The following is a 14,427-nucleotide window of genomic DNA, read 5'->3' on the forward strand; positions in this document are numbered from 1 at the left end:
GCACCAACACTAGCGTGGAAAACTTTCAGAGCAGTAAGCCAGAGCGTGGTCTTCACCTGCCACCTCTTAAAGTGCACACCGATAAACTTATCCGGCCTCAGTGCATCAGCGAATCCAGCCATAGTTAACTCAGGAAATTGCCTATAATTAGGTTTTTGGATTGTTGAAATATTAGGCAAGTTCATGATTAATTCCAGTAAATAATTCATGACTAGAAGAGATACTAGCATGCAATAATCTAGCAAACTAGAAGAACAGCAAGACATGCATAACAGCAGCAAACACGTAACAATAGCTGTAGAAACAGACATGAACAGAGGATGTTGGACGTACTGATCGTTAGCTATTATGGGTGCAACAGTGTTGATGACGATGTTGGCGACGATCTGCTGCTAACGGCGATGAATACGACGATGAGTAGTACCGTCCAACTTGGACGGAAGACGACCCGTGATGACGAATTTGAGCAGTCGCGCACAGCGCTTCCCAAAAACCTAATTCGTCCTCTCCCGGTGCACGCCGGCGTTTGGGATGGAATAGACTACGATGGCGGCGCAAGTTGTGAGATGAGGCAAAACCTAGGTGTTTTTCGGTGTGTCTCTGGCCGCAGCCGGTAGCTGTATATATATTAGGACCAGAGGCGGTATTGTGTCGCGACCACAATCCCAAACCAACTCGGTTTCTAATTCGTATACGCCCCGCCCCGGCGAGCGAGCGCGCGCGTGTGGTTTTCCCTTTCTCTACTCACACACCACTTAGAGTGGTGGAGAGAACCCACTATATAAAGAGGTCCAACTCTTCTTCAACTTCCAAGGTGGGACTAAACTTAGCACCACCACTTGCCATTTTACACATGGGCTTTGAGATTTCAGAAATTGCTATGGGCCTAGCCCATTAATTCTAACATGCCCACACTACATGCCTCACGCATGTGACTCGTTTCTTCCCGATTTTCTTTTTTACCGAAGTTGTTGCTTGGTTACAATTTTTTCCAGATTGTCGCAATTTAATACAAGGACTTTGTATATAATTTCCAACCGTCTAATTTGCATGGGCCTGCATTTCTACCACGTCAAAAGAATGATGGAGTCCATTTCTAGATCATCAACGTTTTGTATACTGGATAGGAGGAGAGAGGAATTTTCTGCCGGGTAAGAGAAACAAAAGAAGGGACTGATGGGGACGAAGCGAGCGGCGGCCCCGAGCAAGTAAGATTGGACTCCGAGCGGAGGCATGCTTCCAAGCAACGGCAACACGGGACAAGTGACCAAAATACAGTAAGATCGAGGCCACGGATGCATGCATGCAGATGCAGGTGGATGGAGGTTGAAGAAAGCCGGCCGGGGTCCAATCCAGGAACAACTTCTGCACAATCCACGAACACGCTCGAAGTGACGACACTGCCATCGTAGAAAACCTGCTTCGACACTGCCATCGCCGGACCGTCAACCGAGCAAAATGCACTCCAAGAGTCAGAACTCGTCGTCCATTTGTATTTGTTTCGGAAAAAGAAGGAAACTGTTTCAAAAGAAAAGAAAAAAACTACCCGGTCCATGCAGCCGTGCGCGCTCGCCTAGGACCGGATGGAACGGCAGGTGAGACGGACACAAAAGCCAGATAGATACGGCGACACAAAGCCAGACAGATGGTATAATAAGAGATAGTGATAGATGATAAAATGGCCAGGAGGGTGTCGCTACTGTCGGAGGTGACAGTGGCGTCGATCGAATCCAAGGAGGTGAGTGAGACTTGAGCTCACCTAGGAGTCGGTGTACGGCGCAGACGCTTACGGCGGTGTATGTATTGGTGCTAGGTGTAGGTTTTTAAGGTTTTAATTCATTTTTAGTTTGCAGTAAATGTGGTCAATGATACTGGCGGTATGCATCCTGCAAATAATCTCATGGCATTTTGGGCAATACTAAGGTTTGACCACCCCCACAAAAAAATTACTAAGGTTTGACCAAGAATAATCTACGGATGCGTTTGGTTACATGCATCGATTATGGACAGTTTGCATCGGTGACACAGTTGAGCCTGGTTGAGGTAATGCAGACTCAAAATCATATTCTGCATATTGTTTGGTTGCTTGCATATAGGTTGGCTGCATTACAAAATGAACTTTTTTCTGGTGTTTGGTGGTCTGCATTGGTTGGGTTGATGCATAGGCACAGTGTGGTTGCATACACTGAACGTGATTAAGAGTTAACAACCACACGTGACACACATAGTTATACTAGAGTGCTTTGGCGCCTGTGGTCGATGGTGGCCGCGACACCACATCCGACGCAACGAGCTTGAAGTCGCGGGAGAGCAATCCCGTCGGCGGCGCGACGAACCAAGGGCTAGCGTCGTTGCCACAGGGAAGTCCGCGAGGAGGGACAAAGAGAAGGGTGCGAAGGCAGAGGACGGTGAGGAGAAATGAAGTGCACGCCCATGGAGGCGTGAGAGTAGTAGGACGCACGAGAGGAGGCCGAAGGAACGACACCGACGATAGAGTCAGTGTAGTAGGACGTGGGAGAGCAGGCCGAAGGAACGATACCGATGACGGCGTCATCGTAGTAGGACACGGGAGAGCAGGCCGAGAGGAATGACGCCTGTCGTGGGAATAAGTCTGAAAGTATAGGGTAGGGGAAGGAATAAGGGTGGATCTAGCTACAACACAGGTGTCACACGAGTTTTACGAGTTCACACCCCTCTCTGAAGAGGTAAAGACTCTACGTCTCGAGCTCTGGGAGCTATTGTATTTCTTGCGTCGGGATATTACAAAGAGATTGTGAACCCCTATCTACGAGCTATAGGATGGCTTATATAGAGTGCGCCAAGTCCCCTTGCATGGCGCGTTACAGGGAGTTGAGAACATACGTTGATGAGTTTGGTTACGTGCATCGATTTTGAACACTTTGCATCTATGACCCAGTTGAGCCTGGTTGAGGTAATACAGGATGAAAACCATATTCTGCATATTATTTGGTCGCCTACATTAGGTTGACTACATCAGGGAATGAACTTGTGTCTGGCGTTTGGTGGACTGCATTGGCTAGGCTGATGCATAGGCACTGTATCTGGTTGCATACATTGAACGCGATTAAGAGTTAACAACCACACGTGACAAACAAAGTTATACTAGAGTGCTTCGGCGCTTGCGGTGGATGGTGGTCGCGGCACCGGACCCAATGCGACGAGCATGGAGTCGCGGCGAACCAAGGGTTAGCGTCGTCGCCATAGGGAAGTCTGCGAGGAGGGACGAAGAGAATGGCGCCGAGGTAGAGGGCGGTGAGGAGAAAAACAGTGCGCGCCGATGGCGCCATGAGAGTAGTAGGACGCATGAGAGGAGGTCGAAAGAACGACACCGACGACGGCCTTTGTGTAGTAGGATGTGGAAGAGCAGGCCAAAGGAACGACACCGACGACTGCGTCATCGTAGTAGGAGGCGGGAGAGCAGGTCGATAGGAATGGCACCTGTCGTGGGGATAAGTTTGATATTAGAGAGTAGGGTTGTGTCGAAGTGCATGCTCCCAATGCAGCCAAAATACTGATATGATGGAAGAGACTAGACAACACATTTAACACTCCCCCTCACGTGTGGTTCCCTCAGGCCTAAACCTGGACCGAAAGTGGGATGAAATTTAATTGCGCCAGTCGGGTCTTGAACTGAAGACCTCTTGGCTCTCACACCATGTAGAAGTGCATGCTCTAGCTAATGCAACCAAAAGACCAATCTGATGGAAGAGACTAGGCAATACATTTATACGTCAACAGGTAGGAATAAGGATTGATCTAGCTACGACACACGTGTGACACAAGCGTATTACAAGTTCAAACCCCTCTCTGAAGAGGTAAAGACCCTACTTCTCAAGCTTTGGGAGCAGTTTTCTTCCTTGCGTTTGGATGATTACAAAGGGATTGCGAACCCCTATCTATGAGCTATGGGGTGGCCTATATAGACTCTGCCAAGTCCCCTTGCTTGCCACGTTACAATGAGTTGAGAAGATACATTGATGAGTGCCACTATGATGATAACTCGTGAAGTAAATGCTAGTAACGTATGAAGTTGTGTGTCTTTCGACGTTCCGGATTCCCCCGCTGATTGTTCTCCTCCTCTCATCCGAGTACCTTGCATGGCCGAATGACTTTGGCATGTCCTAGTGGATGAGGTCTTGAGTGTCGCATGAGTGGTGAAGGCTTTGAGTGTCCTCTGAGTAAATCACAGATGGTTTGAGATTATGGCTGGGTTGGCATGTCTCGTGGGCCCTCATGTCTTGAATAATGGGATTTTCATGGGCCTACCTATTATGGGTATCCCCAACATAAGCCCCTGAATAGATTAAGATTTTGTAGAACAAGTTTGTTTGAAGTCGAGATTTGCTCGGAGTGATTACGGAAATACTCGTCAATAGTCATCAAGCTTTCGAACAACCAAGATCTGATCACACCCTTAACGGATTCTAGAACTGGTTCTTTACGATTGGTCGGAGATAAAGGTGACTATGAGGAGAAGCTTGGTGGCACTTGTTCGTGTCCCGGGGAAGGCTGACTAGTGATTCGAGGATGTGCCATTATACCTGAGCAACATGATTGATGCATGGACTGATTCTCCTAGAGAGATGTCATTTTTATCCCAGATGAACGTCGATGTGCCGACTTTAGGTCCAAACTTATGAGTTTTACGCTTTGAATCCTAGAAGAAGGTCCAAGTAGGCCCGTAGAGGGACGTTAAACTCACCCTAATGCAGATGATACGTCTCCATCGTATCTACTTTTCCAAACTCTTTTGCCCTTGTTTTGGACTCTAACTTGCATGATTTGAATGGAACTAACCCGGACTGACGCTGTTTTCAGCAGATTTGCCATGGTGTTATTTTTGTGCAGAATAAAAAGTTCTCGGAATGACCTGAAACTTCACGGAGCCAAGTTTTGGAATTAATAAAAAATATTGGCGAAAGAATCAGCAGCAGGGGGCCCACACCCTAGCCACAAGGGTGGGGGCGCGCCCTCCGACCTTGTGGGCCCCCTGGACCTCCACCAACCTCAACTCCAACTCCATATATTCACTTTCGAGAAGAAAAAAATCAGGGAGAAGGATTCATCGCATTTTACGATACGGAGCCGCTGCCAAGCCCTGTTCTTCCTCGAGAGGGCAGACCTGGAGTCCATTCGGGGCTCTGGAGAGGGGAATCAGTCGCCATCGTCATCATCAACCATCCTCCATCACCAATTTCATGATGCTCACCGCCGAGCGTGAGTAATTCCATCGTAGGCTTGCTGGACCGTGATGTGTTGGATGAGATTTACCATGTAATCGAGTTAGTTTTGTTAGGGTTTAATCCCTAGTATCCACTATGTTCTAAGGTTGATGTTGCTATGACTTTGCTATGCTTAATGCTTGTCACTAGGGCCCGATTGCCATGATTTCAGATCTCTCGCGAATACGCAAAGCTTGCGTATCATTTCATTGATAGAAGGAGTAGAATGATTACAGCGGGGGTACAACACATTACACAAACGCAGACAGGCGTGAACATGGTGCCCGGAGCAGACAGACAAGGGATGCTTCGCCCGAAAAGGGGGAAACAACACAGCTAAACCAACCAAGCCAGAACCGACAAAGCCGAACCAACAATGAGTCCCAACATCACCAAAGCCAACATCGGGGACACCGCGAGCAAGCAAGATGGCGCCTTCAAGAAGGAACATGACGCCGACACGTCTTCGACATCCGGTTCAGAGCAGCCAGACCTAGGGTTTCCCCTAAGCTCGAAGAGGGGCAGAGCTGAAGGCCATGGCAGCGCCTCCAAGAAGGAAAAACGACACCCATGGGCGCCGCCGCTGCCATCACCGGCAAGCCGAGCAGGGATTTCTCCCTAGCCTGAGCCGAGCAATCCCATAGCCGCCGAATATGGTCTTGAAGACGAGGAAGCCAATGCTGACCGGAACCAAGCCGAAGGGGGTGGTGGGGCTGCACCAACCGTCGGTGGGTGGCACCGCCTCCGGACCTACGAGCAACGGTTCTGGCAAAAGGGGGAAGCTTTAAGGCATACAGAGTAGGGTTGGCAACGAAGCAAGGACCACCGCGAGGGGAGGCGACGGCGACCGGCAACGCCGACAAGCTAGGATTGGAGGGCGTAGATCCAAGCTGTCGTGGAACCTATTATGTTTTCATGAATATATTTGTGTTCTTGATCCTATCTTGCAAGTTATAGTCACCTACTACGTGTTATGATCTGGCAACCCCGGAGTGACAATAGTTGGGACCACTCCCGGTGATGACCGTAGTTTGAGGAGTTCATGTATTCACTAAGTGCTAATGCTTTGGTCCGGTACTCTATTAAAAGGAGGCCTTAATATCCCTTAGTTTCCAATAGGACCCCGCTGCCCGGGAGGGTAGGACAAAAGATGTCATGCAAGTTCTTTTCCATAAGCACATATGACTATATACGTAATACATGCCTACATTATATTGATGAACTGGAGCTATCACCGTGTCACCCTATGTTATAACCATTGCATGATGAATGCCATCCGACATAATTATCCATCATTGATCCATTGCCTACGATCTTTTCACATATTGATCTTTGCTAAGTTACTTTTCCGTTGCCACTGTTACGATTGCTACGAAATTACTACTGTTACTTTTTCCACTGTTACCGTTACTTCCATACTACTTTGCTACTAAATACTTCGCTGCAGATATTAAGTCTTTCAGGTGTGGTTGAATTGACAACTCAGCTGCTAATACTCAAGAATATTCTTTGGCTCCCCTTGTGTCGAATCAATAAATTTGGGTTGAATACTCTACCCTCGAAAACTGTTGTGATTCGCTATACTTGTGGGTTATCAATACCTTTTTCTGGCGCCATTGTCGGGGAGCATAGCTCTATTCTCTGAGTTACTTGGGATTTATATCTGTTGATCAGTATGAGGAATTTGAAAGATCAAAGAACTAATATTTTCCCCTCAACTACGAGGGGAGGTAAGGAACTTCCATCTAGCTTTGTACTTGATTCTCGTTCTGTTTTGAGTAAACTTGCGACACCTACACCTGCTATTGATTCTGATATTTCGCATATTATTGATGATGCCACTTCTGCTATGCATGATGCTTATGATGATACTACTTCTATGCTTGATAATACTGTGCCACTAGGTGAATTTCTTGATGAACAACTTGCTAGGGTTAGAGAGAATGAAATTACTGAGACTGATGATATTATTGAAACTGATGATTATGATTCTACCCCTAGATATGAATTGCCTGTTGTTCTCGAGGGTTACGTTATGGACGAAGAAATTGCTAGAGACTTCTTTGCTTGTAATGATAGGGAGGATCTTAAGAAATTGTTAGCTAAGCTGAAAGAAAAATCCTTGAATGCTAGAATGAAATATGATCCTGCTTTTGCTACTTCACCTATCTTTGTTAATGATAAGGATTATGAATTCTCTGTCGATCCTGAGTTAATTACTTTGGTCGAATCTGATCCTTTCTATGGTCATGAATCTGAAATTTTTGTGGCACATCTTACTAAATTGAATGATATAGCCACCCTATTTGCTCATGAGGAAAAAATTCGCTATTACTATATTCTTAAATTGTTTCCTTTCTCATTAAAGGGTGATGCTAAGATATGGTTTAATTCCCTTGCTCCTGGTTGTGTGCATAGTCCCCAGGATATGATTTATCACTTCTCTACAAAATATTTCCCCGCTCATAAGAAACAAGCTGCTTTAAAGGAAATATTTAATTTTGTGCAAACTGAAGAAGAGAGTCTCCCACAAGCTTGGGGGAGGCTTCTCCGATTACTTAATACTTTGCCTGATCATCCTCTCAAGAAAAATGAAATACTTGATACCTTTTATAATGGACTAACCGATGCTTCCAGAGACCACCTGCATAGTTGTGCTGGTTGTGCTTTCAGGGAAAGAACTGTTGAGCAAGCTGAATTGCTTTTGAATAATATATTGAGTAATGAAAATGATTGGACACTTCCTAAACCAACTCCGAAACCAACTCCGAAGAAAAGGGGTATTCTATTTGCCAGTCCTGAAGATATGCAAGAAGCAAAGAAATCTATGAAAGAAAAATGTATTAAAGCTGAAGATGTTAAGAATCTACCACCTATTGAAGAAATACATGGTCTTGATAACCCGACATAGGTAGTAGAGGTAAACTCTTCGTAGATTTGATGAAGGTGATATTCCTCATAATAAGTCTGCTAGACAATGCTTTGATGAGTTTGATAATTTTATTGTTAAACAAGAAAAATTCAATGCTTATGTTAGTAGACAATTGAAACGTAATGCTTACATGCTTGACCACTTGGGTGATTATATGAATAGAACTGTTAATGATCTTAAGCTTATTAGTAGACATGCTTCCATGGTTACAACTCAAGTAGAACAAGTACTTAAGGCTCAAGATGATTTGCTTAATGATTTGAATAGTAAGAACAATGATAATGCTGTTAGGGTTATGACTAGAGGTGGTAAGATGACCTAGGAACCTTTGTATCCTGAGGGCCATCCTAAGAGAGTTGAGCAGGATTCTCAGAGAACTAATACTGATGCACCTAGTCCTCGTACGAAAAAGAAAAAGAAACCTGATAGGACTTTGCATGCTACTGAACCTGCTATAGACACACCTGAAAATCCCAATGATATTTCTATTTCTGATGCTGAGACACAATCTGGTGATGAACATGAACCTAGTGATAATGTTAATAATGATGTTCATGTTGATGCTCAACCTAGTAATGATAATGATGTAGAGATTGAACCCGCTGTTGATCTTGATAACCCACAATCAAAGAATCAACATTATGATAAGAGATATTTTGTTGCTAGGAAACATGGTAAAGAAAGAGAACCATGGGTTCAGAAACCCATGCCCTTTCCTCCTAAGCCATCCAAGAAAAAGGATGAAGAGGATTTTGAGCGCTTTGTTGAAATGATTAGACCTATCTTTTTGCGTATGCATATGACTGATATGCTTAAAATGCCTCCTTATGCTAAGTATATGAAAGATATTGTTACTAATAAAAGAAAGATACTGGAAGCTGAAATTTCCACCATGCTTGCTAATTATTCTTTTGAGGGTGGGATACCAAAGAAACTTGGAGATCCAGGAGTACCAACTATACCATGCTCCATTAAAAGAAACTATGTTAAAACTGCTTTATGTGATCTTGGAGCTGGTGTTAGTGTTATGCCTTTCTCTTTGTATCGTGACTTGAATTGAATAAGTTGACACCTACTGAAATCTCTTTGCAAATGGCTGATAAATCAACTGCTATAGCCATCCGTATTTGTGAGGATGTGCCTGTTGTGGTTGCAAACGTTACTATCTTAACGAACTTTGTTATTCTTGATATTCCCGAGGATGATAGTATGTCGATTATCCTTGGTAGACCCTTTTTGAATACTGCAGGGGCTGTTATTGATTGCAATAAAGGCAATATCACGTTTCATGTTAATGGTAATGAGCATATGATACACTTTCCGAAGAAACAACCTCAAGTTCATAGTATCAATTCTATTGGAAAATTTCAACTATTACTATTGGAGGTTTTGAATTCCCTTTACCTACTGCTAGAAAGAAATCTGATATTCTTATTGTAGGGGAAATGCATATCCTCGTTGAGGTAACCTAGTGTTATTCGAAAATTCTCCGGTTTCATGTCATTCGTAAGAAGTTTGTTAATAAGACTTGATCAACCTTGTTAATGGATTCCTTTTGATGAGCATGAGATGGATGAATTTAGAAGGCACAACTCTCTGTACCCATCTTTTACTTTCTGTTATTTAGTTTAAATAAAGCAAAAATAGTATTTCGTTTCAGTTTTCTGAATTATCCATGCAATAAAAAATGTCCCGAAAATAAAAGTTCTCCAAATGCCCTTAAAAATGGATATGATTTTTTACAATATTTTAGAATTTCTGGTGCAAAGAACACACCAGGGGGCCTCACCAGCTGGCCACAAGGGCGGAGGGCGCGCCCCTGACCTTGTGGGCCCCACGTGGCCCCCTCCACCTATTCCAGCACCCATCCACACCTTCCTCCAGAAAAAATCACTCCATTGCTCAAACTTGTGTTCTTGCTCATCCTGCTACAATTTTTGATCTCCTTGCTCAAAGCTCCATTCACAAAACTGCTTTGGGGATTGTTCTTCGGTATGTGACTCCTCCAATGGTCCAATTAATTTTTGTTCCAGTGCTTTATTCATTGCAAATTTTTGCTGCTATGGTGACCTTGTTCCTGAGCTTGCATGTCAAATTTATATGGTCCGAAGTAGTTTTAATGCATGATATAGCCTCTAGGCACTTGTAGGAGTAGTTGCTATCAATTTTGTTGACTTTGGTTCACTTTTATTTTGAGTCACTAAAATTTAGAAATTTTTCACGTGAAGAAAAATGTCCAGGAAAATGTACCAAGGTGGTTCTTCGAGGAAGCAAGGACCAAGACCCGCGATTCGTGAGAAGGACCTTGAACCGTCAAGAGAAGCTCAAGTGAAGCCGTGTGAATGGCTGTCGGATGAATTTACGGATCGTGCAGGTTTTAAGGATGAATTCTATGCGAACGTACAAAATGCCGGCCTCGAGGACTTCCTATCGGACCAGTGCTTACAATATTATTATCTCACTGATTCATTCGTGCGGAGGTTTGAGTTTTCATCTAAGCGTAATACTCATACTGTCCTATTTGATCTTTATGATAAATCTTATACCATGAACCTAGAAGATTTTTGTGATGCATGCAAAATTCCACAATGGGGTAGTCTTAGTGAGCCTCATAAATCTGAAGATAATGATTTTCTTGCTAGCATCACTATTGGAGAAACTAGAAATATCACACAGGCAACCGTAGGGAGCATTCACTTTCCTGCCATACATTATTTTGCTCTCTTTATCGATAGGTGCATTAATGGTAAACATGAGCATTGCCACATTTGCGTTCCAGATCTTAGTGTCCTCAAGTGTGCGGTGTTAGGTGATAAATGATATAATCTGGGGGCCATTATTGCTAGGAGGTTACATCTTAATGCTAAAATGGATATTTATTTGGCGGGATTTATGCAACTCGTTTAGCTAAATATTTGGGTGTAGCCATAAGGGGGTATGATATTGAGTTGCCACCTGCTTTTCTAGATTATGAGGCTATGGTACGCTACCAGTTCCTTAAGAGGAATGAGAAGATCCTCCAGTACCGACTAATCTTTGATAGACGGCGCGCCGTCCTTGTCACTCTTCCTGCTCCTGCTTTCTTTAACTTTCAGGCAAATGGGAGATATTTTATAACTAGAGAGGAGGCAAACGAGTATGAGAGAACAGCGGAGGCTGCTCTCCTCCATGCTGCAGGCCTTCAGGCAGTAGCTGATGCGTCTCAGTACAACCCCAACTACAACTTTGGATATCCGCCAGGCCAGTGGCCGTAGACCAACTTAGGACAAAAGCCTAATCTTGGGGGAGTATGTATTTCTCACCGACATTACATTCCTGTTCACACACTCCTTCTAGTGCTCGGTGCTCATACTTTTTCATTGTATTATCCATGCTAGTTTATTTTCTTTTTCCGCTTTCTTCTTATGTGTTTGATAAACCTTAAGAAAAGCCAAAAAATAGTTGTAGCTAGTTTACTTTCTATGCATGCTTAGTGTAGTATTATAAGAAAACCCAAAAAGATTTCCCGTTCTTCTTTTGCTTGTTGGGAGCTTTCCCGTGCAAATAGTTTTTCTCGTTCTTGTTTTATCTTCTTCAGAAAAACAAAAACTCCAGAAATATTATAGTGTGTTTCTTTGAAATTCTTATATTTTCTTTGGGGGTCGAGAGGAGAAGACCACGATGAAAATGTTGAGTGGCTATCATGCATTATTGTTGATCTAACAAAAAAGCCCATATTACCTTGTCTTCTCCTTTGAATAAATGTTTATAGATTCCGGCTTAGTCTGATGCACGCGCACTACTATTATTATCCACACTGTTTGGTTGTGCGAGTGAAAGGCAATAATGACGATATATGATGAAATGATTGAGATGAGGAAAAGCTGGTATGAACTCGACCTATCTTGTTTTTGTAAATATGATTAGTTCATCGTTCCTGATTCAGCCTACTATGAATGAAACATGTTTGCAATGACAATTAGAGATTATAGTTATTCATGCCATGCTTAATTAGCTAGGAGTTTATAATGGTTTACCTTTCGTGCCAACATGGAAATTAAAATGGTCGTGATGTAGTATGATAGAATGGTATCCTCCTTTGAATGATTCGAGTGGCTTGACTTGGCACATGTTCACACATGTAGTTGAAACAAAATCAACATAGCCGCCACGATATTTATGTTCATGGTGATCTATATCCTACTCATGCTTGCACTCAACATTGGTTAATCTCAATGCATGTTTATGACTATTGTCGCTCTCTAGTTGGTCGCTTCACAGTCTCTTTCTAGCCTTCACTTGTACTAAGTGGGAATACTGCTTGTGCATCCACTTCCATAAACCCCAAAGTTGTTCCATATGAGTCCATCGTATCTTCCTATATGCGGTATGTACCTGCCGTTCCAAGTAAATTTGCATGTGCCAAACTCTAAACCTTCAAATGATAATCTGTTTTGTATGCTCGAATAGCTCATGTACCAACTAGGGCTGTCAATATCTTCCATGCTAGGTGGGTTATTCTCACGATGAGTGGACTCCGCTCATCATTCACGAGAAAATGGCTGGTAACCGGGATGCCCAGTCCCATGCTCAAAGCAAATCAAATCAAAATAATTGCAAACAAAACTCCCCCAGGACTGTTGTTAGTTGGACGGTACCTATTGTTTAGGACTAGCCGTGGAGTGTGCGTGTTGGTGGTGGGGGAGTATAAACTTTACCATTCTGTTTGGGAACCGCCTATAATGTATGTAGCATGGAAGATACCGAGATCTCTTGGTTGTTTTGTTGACAATGAAAGCATGCCGCTCAAAATATTATTCAATCTCTATTTCAAAACTCGAGCTCTGGCACCTCTGCAAATCCCTGCTTCCCTCTGCGAAGGGCCTATCTATTTACTTTTATTGCTGAGTCATTATCCTCTTATAAAAAGCACCAGTTAGAGAGCACCACTATCATTTGTATGCATTGTTATTAATTTATATTGAGTATGACTGTGACTGCTTCTCTTTTGCCATGAATTAAATGTCTAGTCAGTCCTTGATCTTAAGGGATGCTCTGCATTTATGTTTTGTGGTCTCATGAAGGGCTAGCGAGATACCATCTTGTTATATCATATCTTGATTGTTTTGAGATAAGTGTTGTCATCCGAGATTTATTATTATTGCTCGCTAGTTGATTATGCCACTACTGGAATCAGCTACTTTGCCATCTGCCAGCTCTTTGCCGTCTGCTAGCAGACGGCAATGAAGCTCTTTGCCATCAGCTACCCAAAAGCTGACGGCAAAGAACTGGCTGATGGCAAAGACTTTCTTTGCCATCAGCCAGTTCTTTGCCGTCCGCTAGCTGACGGCAAAGAGGGAGGGGGCCCCACTGACGAGCTGCTTAAAAAAACGTAACGGCCCCCTCTTTGCCGTCTGCTAGCAGACGACAAAGAGCAAAAAAGCGGACGGCAAAGGGGGCGGACGGCAAAGACTTAACATATCTAACGTTAACGGCCGCGCCCCACCCCGCCCTGTTTCTCCCTGCTCTTCACACGCGCGCCGCCGCCCCCACCACTCGCCGCCGCCCGGCCGCCCCACCACCCCGCCGCCCCATCGGCCCCCCGCCCCGTCGCCACTGCCGCCCGCGCCGTCGCCCCACCACCCGGCGCCCCGTCGCCCCGCCGCCCTACCGTCTCGGCGCCGCCGCGCCCCGGCCTCCCCGCGCCCCACCGCCCCGGGCCCGGCGCCGCCGCCCCATGCCGCCCCGCCCCCCTCCTCCACCGGCCACCTCCCCCACCGGCCCCCCGCGCCCCACCGCCCCGTGCCCGGCGCCGCCGCCCCAAGCCGCCCCGGCCCCTCCTCCACCGGCCACCTCCTCCACCGGCCCTGCCCCAGGTGAGCTCTACCTCCTCTTTTTTTCCTTTTTTTTGTTTTTTTGTTTTAGGTTTATGTTTAGTTTAGATTTAATTTTAGTTTTAGTTTTAGGTTTAGTTTTAGGTTTAGATTTAGTTTTTTCCTTTTTTTCTTCTGTTTTTTTAGTTTTAGGTTTATGTTTAGTTTAGATTTAGTTTTAGTTTTAGTTTCAGTTTTAGATTTAGGTTTAGTTTTTGGTTTAGTTTAGTTTGAGGAAAGAAGAAGAAGAAGAAGAAAAGAGGAGAGGAGGAGAAGAAGAAGAGGAAAAAGGAAAGGAAGAAGAAGAAGAGGAGGAGGAGAAGAAAAAAGAAGAAGAGGAAGAAGAAGAAGAAAAAAGAGGAGAGGAGGAGAAGAAGAAGAGGAAAAAGGAAAGGAGGAA

This window comes from Triticum aestivum, chromosome 5D (genome assembly GCF_018294505.1).
Source record: "Triticum aestivum cultivar Chinese Spring chromosome 5D, IWGSC CS RefSeq v2.1, whole genome shotgun sequence".
NCBI classification, from domain to species: Eukaryota; Viridiplantae; Streptophyta; class Magnoliopsida; order Poales; family Poaceae; genus Triticum; species Triticum aestivum.